At 39.2% G+C, this 20,573-nt stretch overlaps 1 long non-coding RNA gene across 1 annotated transcript in view; it reads left to right on the plus strand.

The window, feature by feature from the left end:
* Positions 1 to 19,582, plus strand: part of LOC124626433 (uncharacterized) — a 76,759-nt gene extending 57,177 nt beyond the window's left edge. Inside the window, exon 3 of the long non-coding RNA XR_006981258.2 lies at positions 19,459 to 19,582. This is a non-coding gene — a long non-coding RNA (uncharacterized LOC124626433). The remainder of the gene's footprint in view (positions 1 to 19,458) is intronic.
* Positions 19,583 to 20,573: the final 991 nt, after the last annotated feature.

Genomic DNA, 20,573 nt, shown 5'->3' on the forward strand with positions numbered 1-20,573 from the left:
TGTGTTATGTCAGACATGTTTGTTTTCATGCCCTTGGAAATACATAGACATATACACCATTAATGCCCCCCCCCCCCCCCCCCCCCTTCTCATTTTGTAGTTAAAAAAAAAGAAATGCGTATGCATCCAGTGTACCCTTTGACGATTTTAGTTTGGCTTTGTCTTGTCAGGATGAATACCGGATTAGCAAACTGATCCCTTGCAATCTCTGTTTTGGTGAACAGACAGAATAACTCCAAATGGAAAACAGCAAACTTCTTCTGATCAGGCAGTTGCATGAGTAAAGACGGGGTGTTTGTAAATCTTTTGAAAGACAGGCCACTGGAAAATGTTAATAACTGTCAAAAATACTTCCTTTTTACACCCTCACACCTTGTGGATCGGACTTGACTTGTGCATCGTAGGTTTATACCTCAGTGACGTTGCCAAAGGGTGGATCTGGCGGAAGACTTTAGGGCTTAGGACACCATTTGTGACGGGGAATGAAACAATGTGCTGTGTTTGTGTGCTGACAGCAGCCATCAGTCAGAGTCTTGCCCCAAAGTGCTGGATTTGTTGTAATTAGACAGCAAGGGGACTATGGAGTGTGTACTATTCTCTCTCTCTCTCTCTCTCTCTCTCTCTCTTTGCAGCTTGTTATTGTGCACTAGACTTGCAGAAATGCCTGCTGGGCTACACCACAAAGGTGACATCTATCACTTTAGTGCGTCTGTGTGCTATATATACACCTCTGTCACCCATTCCTCTTCTGTGCCCTGACACACACACACACACACACACACACACACACACACACACACACACACACACTGACAGCGAGGAAGACAGGAAGCAGCTGAGCGTGAGGAGTGAGGCAATGTGTGTGTGTGTGTGTGTGTGTGTGTGTGTGTGAGAGAGAGAGAGAGAGATTTGGGGGGGGGGGGGGGGGCTGTTCATGCTGTCACTTCCACGGAGATCTTAATTATCCCGCTAAGCTGTGAGGGACAGAAGAATACAGACCGCTGGAGACCCCCCAGTTTTTATACAGCACTGCTAAGAATCCATAAGGAAACACACACACACACACGTTACAGGATAATCTCTGTAATACTTGCGCAGACCTACAAGGACATGACTGCTCATCAGTCCATATTCATTTACATATGAATACAATATCTTACATTCTATATTATTCTAGCCTCGTCACATGCTCGATATGAAATTTCCCCATCACCATTTTAATTATATCTGAACTGTTAACTGCGTAAGGCCTAAGCACAGAGACAGAGTGATCCTATTTCCTTCAGCCATGCTCTGGTAGTGTGCGTGTGCTTGTGACTCATAGTGTAGAGATCAAGCTGCCCTCAGTGCTTATTGGAAAAGCTCAGTGAGGTGTGTGAAGTTTTAACCAGGACACATGAACCGTCTTTGGTTAATGCTTCCTGGAAGAGAGGTCATTCTGCTGCCAGCTCGCATAACAGCGCTGTGGCAAGACCAGCGGATGGCCGTTCGTCGACACTTGGGGGGCATTAGCAGGTGTGTCGTTCTCACCGTCCCTGGCATGGCGACTACTTCACAGGCGATTGGTTAGCAGGGTTCGGGTTGCAGCACCTGTGCTTGTACTGAAAGACGGAAAGGGAAAATGAACAGGCTGAGTGATTAATCAAAAGAGTGATAATTTCGAATGAAATACACTTACGAGCTACGCAATGGAAAGGTTACACTATTTTAGGGCCATATTCAGAGTTAATCTAACCTAATCCTGACCTAATAACAGACATAAATGCTTCTCGGACAAAGCACACTGTGCGCGTTTCCTTATGGATTCTCAGCAGTGCTGTATAAAAACTCGGGGGTTTTCAGCCGTCTGTATTCTTCTGTGTATGATGCTATGTATGATACCTTGATTTTAAATAGTTTTTTTTCTTGCATGAAATTGGCTCATGTGAGGAGAATTAAAAAGTTCAGTGCCTCTGTCTGACACTTTGTTGTAATCTCAATACGTCACATTTGTGTTCACAGAGTAGATCAGAGGAGAGCGCACCTTAATCCGAGACAATACTTATCTCAAGTTTATATGCCATGTTGATTCTCACAATAACACGAACACGTGTCACTGGCTGCTTTTTACAAACAGCATCTCCAACACTAGTTCAGATTCAGTTCAACTGGATTTGCTTAGTGCTTTTAAAAATGGATATCGTCACAAAGCAGCTTTATAGAAATATATCAATTCCAAATATACATTTTACATTTTTAAATTGATCCCTTTCACTCTTCCTGCATTTCGTTCCTGTTCTCTAAACAATGCAAATTAATATACTTTACTGGTAGCATATCTAAGTTAATTAAATTTATGACATCTTAATGTCTTTCCTGTTTCAGTCAGCTCTTTAGAATCTGTTCAGGGTCAAATCACATGTAAAGTGGTGGAAACATTTTCAATAGCAAGTGTTATTAGTTTCAAATACTGAAAAGCTTGAAAAGATATAGGTACAGGTCAAGAATCATACAGATACAGGTCAAGAGCTCATTTTCACATCAAACATGAAATGATCTAGTCAGTACGTTTACATGGACACCAATAATCCGATATTACCCCGATTAAGATGATACTCTGATTAAGGAATTAAAATGTAAACGGCGATTATTGGTGACCTTAATCCGATTAAAGTCATACTTGAATACAAACACAAATCGAATTAAGGCATGTGGAGTATTCCTGTTTTAGTCGCATTATCGACGTCTATTACAGACATGTACACACCTTAATCACATTATTAACGTCGTGTGGGAGTTTTCATTGCATTTTGCGACAGGACACATACACACACGGCAGTGCTCAACCGTTTAACGGCAAACGAGAGAGCACGGCTGCGTCTGAAACCGCGTACTTACCTACTATATAGTAGGAGAAATACATGTATCTGAGCTACTATATAGTAGGTAAGTACGCGGTTTGGGACGCAGCCCACGGCTTCAAGCAGTCGTCTATTTGCACGCACAGCATGACAAATAATTAAATGAACTTGAAGCTTTCGTAAAATTAAAAATGAAACAGCAAAAACTGTATACGGTACCATAACGAAGACGAACTGTATGTCAATACGTGAAATTCTGGCGGGAACGTCGGACGTTCCATCTATGTTCTATAACGTGAAACGGGAACATGAAAAGAATATTGTAAAAGCGACTCATGTAAACACCTTAGTCACAATATTGTCTTACTCAGAATAAAGTCAGTAATTAGATTACTGCTGTTCGTGTAAACGTAGTCAGAGACTTGCTGCCAAATGAGCTAGTTTGAGTATTTCAGAGTATTCTCCAGAGGTTACATAGAATGGTGCAAAAAAAACAACAAACATCCAGTCCTTGGCAGTTCTGCAACTGGAAATTCCTTGTTGATGAGAGAGGAGAAAGGCCAGACTGGTTTAAAGTGACAGGAAGGCTATAGTATCTAAAATAAATAAATAAATAAATAAAATTAAATAATAAAAAAAATCTCTTTATGACTGACATGAGCAGAGAAGAATCTCAGAACACACAACACGACCATGCTGAAGCTTGACCCGGATGGGCGACAATAGCAGAAGACCACATTGGGTTCCACTCCTGTCAGCCAAGATCAGGAATCTGAGGCTGAAAACAACCTTTGGTTGAAATACTGGCCTAATATACTGGACATATTGGAATATGCTGTAAGTGTGTGAGTAGGAAATTCACCAAAATATGCTGAATGTGCCTGTTCTTAAGCGTATAGTGATGTTCCTTGAGACAAGGTGCTCTTATTTTCATTCTCTGGGGAAATGCTTCGCTGTGCTGTGGTAGTTAACAGGGTGTGTTCAGAAGAGGCCATGAAGCAGCATGATGCTCCTCAGCTCCTTCTCCCACAGGTGATAATTGGAATAATGTGTGTAATGAAGACACCCTCAAACAGACCCAGCTCCATGCTTGCTTAATTAGTGTGACTGGGAGTTCACATGCTGATTAACCCACTTTTGATTCTGCTTATACACCCATTAATGATCCAATGATAATTAATGCAGCATTCCAGTGTATTACAGCACTGTGTGTGTGTGTGTGTGTGTGTGTGTGTGTGTGTGTATGTGTTATGATTAATGCCAACAGAAGGCCTTGATACATGCAATGTCACCAACCGTCTGTTTTCCATTGGGAAAAGAACGCTTTGTGTGAGACTATCCATATAAAGAGAAAGACTAGAGCAAGTGTGTGTGTGGCTGAGAATGTGAAAATATGGTCGAGCATTGAGGTTTGAGAATTCCTGCCAAGAGCTGTCAAAATAAGACAACCAAAGCAAAGGAAAAAAGTCTCACTCTTAACAGTAGAGAAGAGGGAAAGCACTTTATTTGTGTTCTGCTGTCTGCAACCCAGCGTGTGTGTGTGTGTGTGGGTGTGTGTGTTGTGGTTGAGGTTCAGATACTGGTGGTCTGGCTTGGGGTATGTAGAGCTGATGGTTTGGGATGGCTCCTGCAGTGGGGGGACTTCCAAAAGTGTTCATGGTGAGAACCGTGCTAAACTCTGTGGCCATGGCACACCGCACCTCTTCACAGTCTTGACAAGCTTGTTTACGACATACATCACGGAAAAGCCTGGCGTGGCCTGAAACGCTCACTGCCTTTGCTTGGTACGCTGCCGGCTTACAGACATGTCCACAGGTCTGGCGAAATGAGTTCTAATGGAGGATAATAACTGAACTGCTGTGTGGTGTTTGCCACAGTGGAGAACATCGCCTGGGCATGACTTCCGTGTGGCTGTAAATAAACTGCAATAGTCGCAAGCATGATGTTAAAAGCCTTGGGTGATGTGTAAAATATTTACGACTAAGCCAGGCAGATTCTTTCCATTTTCTTTTTGGTCAGGTGTGTGTCAGTTGTAACCGTCTACTATAAATTGTTCAGGATGGATTTTTGTCTTTAACTGCCATTGTTTTGGTTGTGTTTGTTTATAACATTGTCACACACTGTCAAGTCAGAGCTTTCACTTGAGTTTCCAACTGGTAATTAAGAATTGACTAAAAACGTGAACAACAATTGCCATAATTCCATGCATGAGGAAAACAATAACAATATCAGATGGGGGAAATTCATGTTAAAGTACACTTTTAGCTTCAGAAGAACACAACAGAGTGTTTAAATCTAGTTTAATATGAAAAAGTCTAATCTAGAAATGAACTAATATGAATATTGGAATATTATCATCCTGTGAATTTTTTTAGATTCCATTTTGTCCCAAATTATGTCATTTTCCACACCTAGCTTAATTTTCATTATTACATGATGTCTTAGCAATGCGTGTGACGGCAAAGGCGTGGCGTGTCTTTTGTGGTGAATCCACCTCATCTTTTCAAAGCTTACTGATGTTCCCATAACGTCATTGGACAGCTGAACACACATGGAGATGAGCCCTAACTGCCCTTTACCTTATACATGCACTCATCCAAAAGTAACTGGTTAATGGGCTTTTTTTTTTTTTCTAATTGACTGACAGACAGAAATCCCATTCTTCCTCCACAGAATCCAGAGAGCACGACCAATTCATCATTCTTGTACTCTTGTCCATGGAAAATTGCTCAAATGATTTGTATTCGTTCTGAAGGTCCACGTGTTGATTGCAGAAGATCCTTCAGCACACCTTTAACCCAGAAGACACACGTGTATGATTGGGGTTAGATTTACAGAGCTCGAGAGTGAAGTAGGCCGTGCAGTCATGGGACACTGGTAGACCAAGCACTCTCAGTTCCTGCACATCTGGAGATGGCACCGGAGCGTGCGTTGCTCAAGGATTTAGGGTTTACTCTTAAATAAGCAAACTGTCAAACACTTATAGTATATCACTGCAACTATTGCAGACATCTGGCTTAGTCTTGGTTTTTTGAAAACATTTTCTTATAATAGCGCGCCTCTCAGGACTTGATGGCGTTTATTTATCCTGATGTTAAACAAGTGATAATTCACCATCAGGAGCATATGAGTGTGAGTGCTTTAACAAAATAGTTGACTGATGTATATCAAGGGTAAAATAGTGTGTGCAAATGTGTGTGTGTGTGTGGGGGGGGCTTAAGGGTTAATGTTGGTTCACTATATAAAAGCAATAGAGAATAAGACAAACAGTGTGGGGTGTTTTGTTAAGCCACAACTCCTCTGGGGCTCTCGCTGTGTAGGACCCCATTAAACAGACACAGGAAGTGCGGCGTGTGTGTGTGTGTGTGTATTAGGAGATAATAATGTCATGCCAGTGTAGCATTCCTTTGCATGCTCTAACAGCAGACCAGACTCTCTGTTATCTATAATCCTAGTAATGTCTCTCATTCCTTTGAGCTCCTTACATTTAGCAGATGTGTCTTCTCAGTCAGCAAATCAGGTAGTTCATCAGGTGGTTTATCACTCCATTAAAATAAACTGAGCGGAGTAATGAAGCAATAATTTTCTCATAACCAGGATTTCTAAGAAATTGCTTCACAAGGAATAACACTAATTTCTACTGATATACTCGCACGTCATCTTGTTAAATGCCACTGGAAAACCTGCACTTTTCATTCCCCAAATGAGTCGGTGAAGGTCATTATATCCAGAACTGTCAAAGCAAGCTAAAAAAAAAAAAAATTGCTATGAATTATTTCAGGGCCTTTTAATCTCTCATTCCTCTTTCTTGTGTATCTGACAGATTGCCCTTTCCAAATCAATTTGCAGAGGCACAAAGGAAGAAAACATGGCACGGTGGCATTAAGAGCTGCTGCTGATGATGATAATGATGTCATGGTACAGTCACTAATCCTAGCTTCTATGTATGGATGATCTAAATCGTTTGAATGTAGATTTGTGTTTTTGTTTACTGGTAATTGGAGGCATATACCTGCCTAGATTTTTTTGAGAAGCATGCTCTTGTGGATGAATGAGCACAAATCCCCACAGCCACACTCCAAAATCCAGTGTAAAGCCTTCCCAGAAGATTGGAGATTGTTATAAGAGCAATGGGGGACTATATGTGGAATGGGATGTTCAACAAGCACAATGTGGGTGTGATGGTCAAATGTCCACAGACTTTTAGCCATATAGTGGGTTTTTTTTTTTTTTTTTTTTTTTATCGTACGCTATATGGCCAAAGGTTTATGGACATCTGACCATCACACCCATATGAGATTGTTGAACATCCCATTCAAAAACCATGAGCATTAATATGGTGTTGGTCCTCCCTTCACTGCTAGAACAGCCTCCAATCGTCTGGGAAGACTTTTCCACTAGATTTTGGAGCGTGACTGTGGGGATTTGTGTTCATTCAGCCACAAGAGCATTACTGAGCTCCGCATGTTGGGTGAGGTCTGGAGTACAGTCAGCGTTCCAGTTCATCCCAAAGATGTTCAGTAGGGTTGAGGTCAGGGCTCTGTGCAGGACAGTCATTTGCTTCCACATCAACCTTGGCAAACAATGTCTTCATGGACATTGTGCTCAGAGGCATTGTCATGCTGGAACAGGTTCAGGCTCCTTAGTTCCAGTGAAGGGAAATCAATAATTCTACAGCATACAAAGACATTCCAGACAACAGCGTGCTTCTGACTGTTTGCGGAAGGCTATATAGTGTATATTACAGCTATTAATATACTGTATAGGAGAACATATTGATAGAAGTGACTACTACATTCTACTTCATTGTTACCACATCAAGAAACAAACAAACCCTCTAGTAATGAAATACAGAGTCACTGTCTGTATCTGTATGTGTTTAGTGCTCCAAATATACCTATATGTATCTTCAGATTTAAACTTGAAGTGGGCGTGGTCTAAGCCTAAAGGTTTTTTTTTTCTTTTTTATATTTATATATATATATATATATATATATATATATATATATATATATATATATATATATATATATATATATATATATGTATGTATGTATATATATATATATGTATGTATATGTGTGTGTGTGTGTGTGTGTGTGTGTACATGGGACTTTTTTTTTTTTTTTTAATCTTGCTTTAATACACACCACTGTATGTGCATTATACAGCCTAATTCCAGTTTCTTCAATGTAAATAAACTACATAAGCTCCTGTACCTCAATTTTGCTTCCTCGGAGCCCATCTTTGCCAATTTGGGATATTGTTACATGCAGTTCTGGTGGTCAGATGAGTACCGATGATTTATTCCAGGCTAAATACCAGCTGGTGTCCAACACAGCCTAGCTGTACAGCATAATCACCATATTTAGCATAGTATCCATCAATGTGGTGAAAGCTAGCCGGAGGGGAATACGAACAGAGGAAAAGAGACACGGATAATCAGTCACATGTTACTGTAATGCACTGACTATATACTATATTACACAAATAATCTGGAGCGAGTTAATTCTAGCCAGTGGCTTCTCTGTAATAGTAGTCAAAGTAGTCATGGGCAAAAGAACATCTTCACATTAGCTCTAAGTTTGTGAGACTCTACTGATTGAGGTCTGTGGTGATTAGTGCTGAGTGTGATAATAGCCTGGTGCTATTTGAAGACTATAGTTAGCAGCTCCTGAAGGCTAAAGTGAGTTGGCGCTAGCTGTGCGCTGTAGCAAGTGAGCGCTAGCTGAACTGGGTAATGAGCTAGTGGTGCGTGGCGCCCTGCCGTTCTACCTGCAGCGGAACAGATTGGCCGTGCCGCAGCGAGTTATGATTGCTGAGGAGACGAAGTGTCACAAGACAGATGGGCTGACAGTGAGTGTGTTGGCTCACGGTCATCCACTACCACTTACACTCTGGATATACACGCTAAACACACATACAAACGCTACCAGTGCCCCCTGGCTGAAAAGTGTATGAATTGGAAACTATGCAAAGGTACCACAATATTAATATTATAAGCAGAATCATAAAAATGTGGAAAGTAAGAAAGAACAACAGCTAATAGAGTGAATATATAAGTAGAAATAGGAGGGTAATGTGACTTTAAGGCTAGGTCACAACTCCACAGAAAGACACTTTAACAGTCCAAAAATTGTAAATAAATTAATAAATAAAAAGACCCTTAGACATTGGGATTCGGTCTGTTATCATCCTTATAAAAGGACACTTGAATTACAGTGTTGAATCTTTTAGGAAAATATCTAATGGTTTCCATTATGTAACAGGAATTCTATTTTAGCCAAAACTCCTGTTACAATTTCATGTTCTACCGGTGTCTGCATGGGTTTCCTCTACGTTCTCCAATTTCCATTTTCCTCACCATAAACATGCCAATATATTTGACTGGCTATACGCTAGATTTCTCCTAGCTGTGTGTGTGTGTGTGTGTGTATGTGTGTGTGTGTATGATTCTCTGTTATGGACTGGTGTCCCATCCAGACTGTAGTCCAGAAATCTAGTGTCCCTGGAATATGCTCCAGATCAGCCCTGGCCAGGATAAAGCACTTACTGACAAACATGTAAAAGGGATGATTTATATCAGGCATTCAACTGAGTATTTTACCACGAATTACTAAACCATTAAAAGCCAATACCGACCATTATACAGATAAAGCATTGAATCCATCAAGTGTTACCATTAAAGCCATCATAAATCACAAACACACAGCAGTACAATCAGCTTACTATTAAATACCATCATCATGATGGAGCACTAGCCAGCTAGCTATAATTAACACCTTGTTTATGGTGCTATTAGCAAGCGAGTTATTTATGTTTAACTTCTGTACTCCAGTGGCAGCTCATTGTGATACTAGCTAGCTAATTTATTCGCAAAATAATGCTATTTAACTAGCTTTAACAGTATGGATTTTTAATTTTTACATTTTTAAAGATTTCGAACTAGTTTTCCGATTGCTTCTAATCTGGTGCTTTATTCAGATGGGGTAAGCAATACAGTTCACCTCATGGGTTATATTAGGAATTTAATACCAAGAGAGGAAGAGCTCGGCAGGAGTGACCACTTCAGACCCCACATCAGTGTTATACATAATTATAACTGTGACAAGTTGGCTGTCCTGCATATCTTGAGGTTTTTTGACATGCTAGTTATTGGTGCATCCTCAGAAATTAGTGGTAGGTGTTTGCAAGATTTAATACCAACATAAGAGTGGTGGCGTATGATATAGGACACAGTGTGACGCTAGGTCTGAATTGGCTATTACAGAAAAAAAGCACAACATTAGTTGGAAATGTTTGAAGAATATCTAACACAGCTTGAACACCATTACTGACATTTGTATTACTAGAAATACTAACTAGAATATACGTGCTAGAATAGATGGAGTGAAATGTTTATGGCTTTGATGTGAGCTCTATAAGATATAGCTTTTAATCATAATGACACACAAAAGGTATGCAGACAAGTGTGTGAAAAATGCTGATCGTGTGCCAGCTATGTGCTCACGTACACATAGTTAATCGTGAAGTAGTAGAAAGCTACACGCCTGCCTCTTTTCACTCGTCTTTCACTCGTTTTTTTCTTCCTTCTCACAGACATTTCTGGCTCACTCTTCATGTTGTAGTTAGCTGGCTTCAATGCTATGAGTTATGCTAATTGTTTTGTCAGTGCTTCAATGGAGCAACTTCTAGCATCAGCCACCCTGAACATTTTCTGGCAGTGAGTCTGGGAAGCAGGGTTGCCAGGTCTGTGTTAATGAAGCGAAGCATAAGCAAGCCTAATTTAAGAACACAATGTAATGTAGTGTTTGAAAGGGAAAAAAATACATTTTAAATAATAAAAAAAGAACTGTTAATAATTCTTTCACTGAGCCATAATTGCCTTATTATTGTCGGTAGCTATGAAAATGAGTAGCTCACCGCAATGCTGCATGTATAAAAGGAGACTAGCCGCTAAAGCATACTGAGAGGTTTAAGGGTGTGTGGGCGTTTTCATGGCAATGTGTGTTTGTAATGATTTTGTGGTCCAGTAGAATTTGGATATAATTACACAAAACAGCCAAGACAGATCAGCCAAAAAACCACCTGCCTAATATTGTGTAGGTCCCCCTTCTTTCACCAGAACAGCTCTGACAGATCAAGGAATAGACTCTCCAAGACTTCTGAACTGTGTACTGTGGTATCTGGTACCAATACATTAGCAGCAAATATGTCAAATCCTCTAAGTTGTGAGGTGGGGCCTCTATGGACGGACCTGTTTGTCCAGCAAAAACTTGGTCTGCAACAATGTTCAGGTAGGTGGTACATGTCAAAGAAACCTCCGCATGAATACCAGGACTCGAGGTACACACTGCCTCTGGAGTTTGCCTTCTTCCCATAGTGCATCCTGGTGCCATCTCTTCCGCTTGTAAGTGACACACGCACACCCGGCCATCCACATGTAGTAAAAGAATGATCTCTTCTGTGAGATCAGACCAGATGGGCTAGTCTTCGAGATCTGACTGTTCACTTGCTGCCTAATACATCCCACCCCTTCACAGGTGCCATTGGAACGAGATAATCAATGTTATTCATTTCACCTGTCAGTGGTTTTAATATTATGGCTGACCAGAGTGTATATATAAATGTGTATGTTTATTAATAGAGATGGCACGATCCAATACCCAGTATCGGGCCGATACCTCAAGAAACGTTGGACCTGATAACATCAGATGCTGGATCCTGTAACAAATGGCAAAGATTGGAATTGTATTTGGAACTGGAAATGCTTACATATGAAGAGACTTAACTGTTTTGTTGTTGTTAGTATTCATTTTATTTTCATATATACTTTTTTTACTGTGAGGAGCTTCACTTTAGAAAAGTACATTTTAAAGCTTAGTAGTTTTTAAAGAAAACAGTATCGGATGGATGTCGGTATTGGCTGATGATCAAGGTTTGTATCAGTATTGGTATTGGAAAACAAAAAGTGGCATCTTTCTAATTTATTAATAAATATACAGTATAAGTGCAGTTAATCAAACCTAGAGTGGCACGTTAGTACAGAAGGTAGTGTTACCTCACAACTCCATAGTCTAGGATTCAACCCTGAACTCATCCAGGGTCAGGATAAAGTGGTTAATATCCAGGATAAAGTGGTTAATGAAGATGAACGAATATAAAAATCTAAAGCACAGGTTCCCATGCCTGATCATAGAGTAATTCATGTCCTGCATATTTTAGTGTTTCCTCTGCCAACACAACCAGTTCAACCCAGGAAGTGTTGGGAGCAGGGAAAGCACTCAAATGTGCAGGAATGCTGTTTTCTGGATGTGTGGATGGGGCCAATTTAAAAAAAAAAAATTTTATTTAAGTGAATGTTTATAGAGATTATAGCCAGACCGGTGTGAAATATGACGAGCGTTTCCAGTCTCTCATTTCAAGTATTGTGTCAGAAGTATTGTGTTGAAGTGAACCTTGTCCCACCTGTTAGACATGTCAGTCATGCACAGCATACAATAGACAATCAACAATAGTCTCTGTGTGTGTGTTTAACAGCTAACCCTTCCTATGTGACACCTGAGTGGATACACACCTGTGGCAGTCTCTGTGTGAAAGTGATAGGGAAGGCTGCTTTTATGCTTGTTGTTTTTACACCAGTTGACCATTTTTCTGCAACAAAGAGGATTAGTGCATTTCTCTGCACACCAGTGAGCAGCTCAACTAAACACTTAAGTGTACACACACACACCAGCCATTGTTGTAGTAAATACATCTGGGTTAAAGGCAGGTAATGAAAAACACAGACTGTCTAATCTGAGACGGAAGGCAGTTTAACAGTTTCACGCTAGTTTGGCATCAGTGCAGTCCATGTCTCTGCTTGTTCTACTCGCGGTCTGACACCTACTAGCGAGACAGAGAAAGAATTAACCTAACAAAGCCTGTGTTACAGTATTTCACTGTATTTCACAGTATTTCACTTCTCTCCGTGGTTCGGGGATTTCCTCCGGGTACTCTGGTTTCCTCCCCCAGTCCAAAGACATGTGTCTGTAGTATGTGAATGTGTGTGTGATTGTGCCCTGTGATGTATTGGTACCCCGTCCAGGGTGTCCCCCGCCTTGTGTCCCAAGTCCCCTGGGATGAGCTCCAGACTCCCTGTGAGTCGGTGTAGAATAAGCAGTACAGAGAATGGATTGATGGATGAATCACACCCAAATTGGACAGTTGAAGTTTTTAAAAAAAACAAAAACAAAAAAACAACTCTTGTTCTTTTTTTAATCTTTCAGTCAGCATTGCAGTTTGGGTAAGCCCATGCCCACTGTAGACTCACATTCCTGTTCTCGGCTGACAGGATTGGACCCTGATGTGGTGTTCTGCCTTCGAAGCCCATCCACAACAAGGTTCAGCTTGCTGTGTGTTGAGAGACGTTTCTGTTCACCACGTTTGTAAAGAGTGGCTGTTTAAGTTTCTTAAGTGTTGCATCATTCTGTGTAATCTCTAGTGACTGATGTGTAATATGTGCAATATGAGTGATGTGTAAAAAAGAGTGGAGTGTACTGAATGTACCATATGAATAAGAAATATGTACTTGTGAAAGTAAGTATACTGACATTAGCTGTACAGTATAAATATATAATACTCCACTTAGTGGTTTGTGGTAAGGTGCTCATCATGAATAGACCTGTATGTATTTGTAGTCAGAACTTTCCTTCAGGTGTTGTTCTGAGTGTGTATGTGTATCTGTTGATAGCTTCAAATACCAGTCCCTCCATAATTTGGCGATTTTGTGATCGCAGAAATGAACACAAAATCAAGCAAACTCCATAATATTTTGGAGGAGCTTGAAATCTTTCAAAATTACCACAGATTTTCTGTAGATTTGGGCCAAGACACATCGTGTGACGTCGCACACGCGCATTCAGTTAAAGCCCTCTTCAATTCACGTTCATTTAGCATTTAGCTATTAGTGTTGAGACTACCAACAAAATACTTAAAAATTAGTGTATGCAATCAATTGCATATAAAATCTATTTTCTGTATTATGTGTATTTTCAGTAATAAAAAATATGTATTTTGTATCTGACCCTATGTTCTGGTCAACACTGTGACCGCTGTTATAAAACTGCGTGAAAATCTCCAAAGCATTCATATACAAAGCACATGACCTGCACCCAGTGATGTTACTTCCTCTAGCGGGAAACTTTGGAAGGCAGTGAGGTATGTCATGCTTCTCCTCTCATTAATTTATATCAAATGTTTAGGACACACCAATAGTAGATTAATTATGTCAATCTGTTATTGTGATATTGTAGTTATGCTCTCATTCAATTTTTAAAAAAATGATGTGGTGATAAATCCATAAAATTCAGTTTTTAGACATGCCATTTATTAGCACATGGATTTAAAGCACGAAATGGTGGAAAATGTCAACTCTGTTAATGTTTTAAAAAAGTTTAATGATAACGGAGTTGATGATGAATAACATGTTAAATGGGTTAAATGTTCCCAATCACATTTTAAGCATTTTGCATTATTTTACCATCAATGTCAGCTCTGTTTGTTTAAAACCAGCTCGGTTTTGCTTTAAAAATGATCATTATATGTGTTTTATTGTTAACAAATTGATCAGAAGCTGCTTAGCATAACTAACATTCTTAGTGCATGCAATTCCAAAGCGTTTCATTCATTTTTAAAGCTATGTTTAGAGAAAATGCACACCATCTTGGCAACTTTTCAGATAAATGTGTTGACATTTTTGCTCTAAAGCAAAAAGTCTCTGTCTTATTAGACTTGAAGTTGAATTAATGGATGTAGAGACAAAAGTTTTCTTAGGGAAGACAAGATTTAAAATTGTATTAAATTTTTTGTCTGTATATATTTGACCCAATTTGTCTGTAACGGAGTTGACAGATTTTGCTGTTAGTACATTGATTTTCAGAATAAATATTTAAAAGCTTACAAGATTGTAAGGGTTTCTATCTCACTCCTACATATATGGGTGAGATGGGATTGCATGGGTGGTGGAGCTACCTCCCTGAATCACTCACTCACTCATTTGACTGAATAACTTCAGTAAATTTAATAAGAATCACTATTTGTCCTACAGTGAAGTTTATTTTATTTTACATTTAATTGCTTCATTCAATTTCCCTAGTATTTCTTACTTGAATACTACTGATAGACCTACCTGAGAAAACATATCGTTATCGTGAAATAAGATTGTAGTCACATCACCCAACTCTAAACATTAGCATTTGGTGATTCCAGTCTTGAATTTAACAGAAAATGTGAAATGTACTTTTTAATGTAGTAAATATGATAAACCCTGCTGATGGGGATTATTTTTATTTTATTTTATGAATTAAAATGGGAAAAAAAAGTTACAAGAACAGAGCTGTGTTCAGACATCAGTTTGTTGTCATTCATAGACAGATTAAAAGCAGTAATAAAGCATGAAGCTTGCTGTTAAGACATGCTGCTATATGTAACTCTACTCTGTACTCTCTCTCTCAGCCTGTAGATATAACTGTGGGGGAGAGACATCAAATCATTGAAATGTCAGCTCGAGTGTGATACAATATCAAAACGGGTTCATTTGTATTTTCATACACTTGTAATATAATAAAAGTTTTACATGTACCTCTATATCCCTTTTTTTTTTTCTTTGAAACCATTGTTCGATAGGAAACTAGCTGAGGTGCTGATGACATGAAATAAAACTATTAAATGACAATGGCTAGATGTAATAGTGGTAATTTTTGTTACATTTATGTTGCCATTGGTTTGTGTAGGTTAAAATATTCATTTAACAGCTCAGTGTTGAGTTTACGATCGCAATTTCGAATCTTTTTTCAACTTAATTACTTTCTGAACTCGCCCCCTTTTCGACTCGGACTCAGACTTGGATTTGATTGGTTAAGGACTTGGTCTTGACACTCTCGAACCTGACAAAGGTGGACTCAGACCCAACACTACTTGCTAGGTTTACCCTGCTAAACCAAGCCGGGCACATGTCATTGAGCTCTGTGCAAATGGACCATAGAAGCATCATAAATTATCTTCACAGACTGGGTTAAAGAGTGATTTATTAAATAGACTGATTTAAATGCCTTGTTAAAGCTGGAACAATATATTCCTGCCACTAAAGCATTTAAATTCAATTTACTCTGACTTGACTGGTTAACAATCATCCCTGCCCAATGTTGTGCTAGAACTCTAGCATCTGTCAGCAATGCCCACGTCATGGAGATCCATCAGCTTTCGTGAGTGAAGCACTTTAAAGCATTTTTGCAGTTATAAATAGCCATTGTATTGTCAGCTATAAAATGTAACGCTTGGTATTCTAACATCGTATCCTGACGACCTTCGTCAAAGGATTTATAGAGTGCAATGTCGAAGATTTCAGGGTTTGAAGATCACACTGACATTGTTCTAAATATCTCTTTTATTAATAGTGTTTATAGGTTTGCTTCTGGCCTGAGGTAATTGGTTGTAGCTATAGTGACCAGTCTAAAAAGGGCTTATTATTTTTTCACAACATTGACTCTGTCTGAGCACATGCTCCTCTCTATCCTCACTGTCCCTGCCTTACTACTTCCATTTTTATTTCCAAGGCCTTGTTGCCATCTCTCAGACTTTGAGTGGTCCATCCTGTGCATGATTATTGATCATGCACTACTATGTGAGACTGTGTGTGTGAGTGTGTGTGTGTGTGTGTGTGTGTGTGTGTGTGTGTGTGTATACCTCAACAGAAGCTCACAGTCCCTGGCAGCCCTTCCTCAGAATAGGTAATGCGAAGGCAGCCTGAGCTCAAAGTGCAAGAGCAGATTTGCAATTCAAACACAGCCGAGGTGTCTGGGGTGTGAACTTGGAAGTACTTACTCCACATGATTTGTGTGAAGGACTGTGACAGGCTGTGGTCACTGGCACTGCAAATCTCAGAAATAATATCTCCTGACGAAACAAGTCCTTCAAAATAAATAAACATATATATATATATATATATATATATATATATATATATATATATATATATATATATATATATATATATATATATATATATATATATGTATATATATATGTATATGTATATATATATATATATGTATATGTATATATATATATATATATATATATATATATATATATATATATAAATAAACTTTTTGGGGGTAATTTCTACATATAATGATCATTTATCAAAAAATAATAACAATCTCATACTGGCAAATTCACAACAGTTCTTATGACTTAAATTCTTATATTTGTGGGATCTGAATTCGGAAGGGCAGAGCTTAAGTATAGCACTCCATCATCATGTAATCTACAGAAACATTTAAAACTTCTGCAACTAATTTGAAGTTTTAAGCTATATAATAATAATTAATGCCGAGGTGCTGTAATATAGCCGGACGCAAAACAGAGTTACCACCCCAAAGCTGATTATTTTCCTATTACAGCATGTCCCAACGTGTTTTATTTCTAGTTGTATATTGGATGTTTAGTGCAATATCTGCAAAGCAGTTTTCTCTCACTAGCTTCAGCATTATATTTTCATGATATCCGTCTATCCAAGATTCTTATTAGAGTGATATCTGAAGAACGGGTGCTTGAATGTTTGTATGATGTCTATAGAATTATATTTGTAACCAGGCAGATCCTGATAGGATCAAGGTCACAGCAGGGTCAAATATCTGAAATATGTTTTCTTTTAGCTTCCTTCCTGTTTGTCGTACAGAGTTACGTACACGTTCATGCTCAGGAATTCAAGGCTCATTTATTTTTTTTAATAAGGCTATCTATTTTTGCCATCATCTCAAGAACGAGTGGTTGAATGCTTCTAAGATTAATATGGAGTTATCATTGTGAGCAACAGATAAACTGATTTTGGAATTGATCCAGACAGGTTCACAGTCACTGCAAGGTCAAATGTCTGAAAATGTTTTTCTTCAATAGCTTTCTTCATGTTTGAAGTATATTTTAAGGGTATTTACGACGATGATTTATTACGAGTTAGTAACAAGAAGGGCAAGACTTGTTGGTGGCAGAAGCGTCCCTATGGATGCCTTTTACGGTCATGTTTTTCTAGTTTCTCTTAATTAAATTAATTTTATTTTATTTAATTTTTATTAAAAAGCACTTTCATTCATGTTATAGAGAAACAGGAAGTGCTGATATTGGTTTTTACAAAGCATTGACATTGGAGACTGTTTCCAATTAAACATTTCCTTCCAGAAACCTCACCATATCAACAATTATGAGGCGGGTGATTAGCATGCTCGCCTCCCATCTCTGGGGTTGAGAGTTCGAATTCTGTCTCCACTCTGTGTGTGTGGAGTTTGCATGTTTTCCCTGTGCTTCAGGGGTTTCCTCCGGGTACTCCGGTTTCCTCCCCTAGTCCAAAAGATATGTGGTATAGGTTGATTGACATTTGCAAATTTTCCCAAATGTGTGTGATTGTCCCCAAATTTTCCTAAATGTGTGTGATTGTCAGGGTGTCCCCTACCTTGTGCCCCGAGTTCCTTAGGATAGGTTTCAGGCACCCCACGACCCTGTGTAGGATAAGTAGTATGTAAAATTGATGGATGGATGTAGTATATGCTTAAGGATATTCCTGACAAATGAATAGCTCAGTATATGTGGAAGTGGAGCTGTTCAGTATGTGTGCTAGCTCTGCAGTCCTGCTGGTGTCCAGCTCTCCCAGGCTTTATGAGGATCAGATCTGCAGGATGGGGCAGAGGCGTGAAGCGAGATGGGGACATCACTCATCTTAATGTGCTGTCACTTCTGTTTTTAGGATCATAATTCTTTTTTTTTTCCTCCAGGTCCAAATTAACTGACCTAATAAATGTAACAACAAGCTGTAAAAAGCCAAAGAAAGAAATAGTGATGGAGAACAGACTTTAATCCATCTTTATCTTTCCTTTGCCTGTTTTTTCACTTTATATCATTTGTTGAAATGTGCTGTACTGTGATGTGTGACAAAGACTAAAAGATTCAATCCTAAGGCTTGCATCAGTATTTCACAAAACTATATTTGAGATTTGATGACTATATGAAGTTATGTACTAGCCCCAAGATCTAAACAAAGTAACCATGCTATTGTATTATATCAAGGTATTTTTTTTTCTGTGTGTTATTCATACATCATTTATTCATTCCGCTTAAGGAATGGTTTTATCCTGATCAGCGGTATATCCAGAGGCTATTACAGTATGTAGGGATACACAATCGACACGACACCAGGCACTTTCATTTAATTCTGGTTTTCAGATCATTTTTCTCCTGATTTTTCCTTATATTTTAGATAGTTGTCTTGTAAAACGACCACATTGCAAGTTTAATATCTTGGAATTTGTTTGTATTTATGTACTTGTTTATTTATACATTTATCTATTGATGAGTTACATGCTATATTGATATATATATTTCACCAAGAAACCATTGGGAATGAAAAATTTGTACTCAACAATATATGGGGTCGGGACAACTAGCTCTAGAATTATTGGCACCTTTGGAAAGATGGGTTAAAAAATGGGTTGTAAAAAATGGCTTTTGGCTCCCCTGCATGCAGAATGGTGTTGACAACATAGCAGCAACAATTTTTTTTTTTTTTCCCCCATTTTCTCCTCAGCTACCACTTATCAAACTCCAGCCAGCTCTCCCCATCATACAGCAGATACCAACCGGAGATGGTGCAGTCTAAAGCCCAGTTCACACTGCAAAGAACGACGCCGACCAATGGCAACAGACACATTTGTCAGGTTTGTCGGATCAGTGTGTTAACCCAGTCGGCTTCTACTGCCATTTGTTGGTGTTAGTTTTCAGACTGAACATGTTCAATCGGCGTCTGTCAGGTCGTTTAATGTCTGAGCGGTGTGGTACAAGTTTCCAACAAACTCCGACATAATTTGACCTGGGCACACACTATTGCCATGACGATGAGGCAAGCGTCCCTACAAACTCCATAGAAATGAAATCCCGTGTGCTAGGTGCTAGGCGCACACACTTCTAAATAGGCTGTTTCCATGCATTACTTAATTCTTGCATGTGAGGGCTAGTTTATTTTATTATAAAACTTGCCTCGGGTGTTCTTGCTGTTTGCAGGACTAAAAGAGTGATAAAATATAAAACTAACTCGAGACTAGGCTAGTTTGGTGTCACTAGCCAAGTGGAGGCACAACTAAGCTATCACTGTATGAGTTTAGCTGCTACAGTGCCATGCAAAGTACATTCTGTCCTTATGCTCTGGTCATATCATGTTCACGTAAACTGGAATTCATATAGACGTTTCCACACCTTGTTTTCCTGCTCAGCTTCAGAGGATGCTAGTGTTTCAGTTTCAACACCGTATATCCATTTATTCCCCCTCACACTGACTGTGTGAGCTAGCGTTGGTGGATTTGAGAGCTGTCAGCCAATAAGACGCGAGTATTTCCATGTGTTTCCTGTAAACCCTGTCTGTTTGGCCTCGCCTCCATTCACCGCCATCTTCTTTTAGTGATTTTCAGTTACGTAGTGACAAACCGCTCCAAGTGGAGAATTATTTGTGGATAAAGAAGTCATCTCCGGGGCTACAGCCCTGAACGCCCAGCCCAGGTTACACCCCTGGACAAACTGAGCAAAATTTTTAAATCTTTGCACATCCTCTCCAGAGTCTGCAGTTCTCTATAAATGTAAGAAAGCGCCCCGTCTCTCACATCGCAACAACCAAGGCTTCGCCCACAACCTATTTCATTTCACTCTTCG

Source organism: Ictalurus punctatus, chromosome 27 (genome assembly GCF_001660625.3).
Source record: "Ictalurus punctatus breed USDA103 chromosome 27, Coco_2.0, whole genome shotgun sequence".
Taxonomy (NCBI): Eukaryota; Metazoa; Chordata; class Actinopteri; order Siluriformes; family Ictaluridae; genus Ictalurus; species Ictalurus punctatus.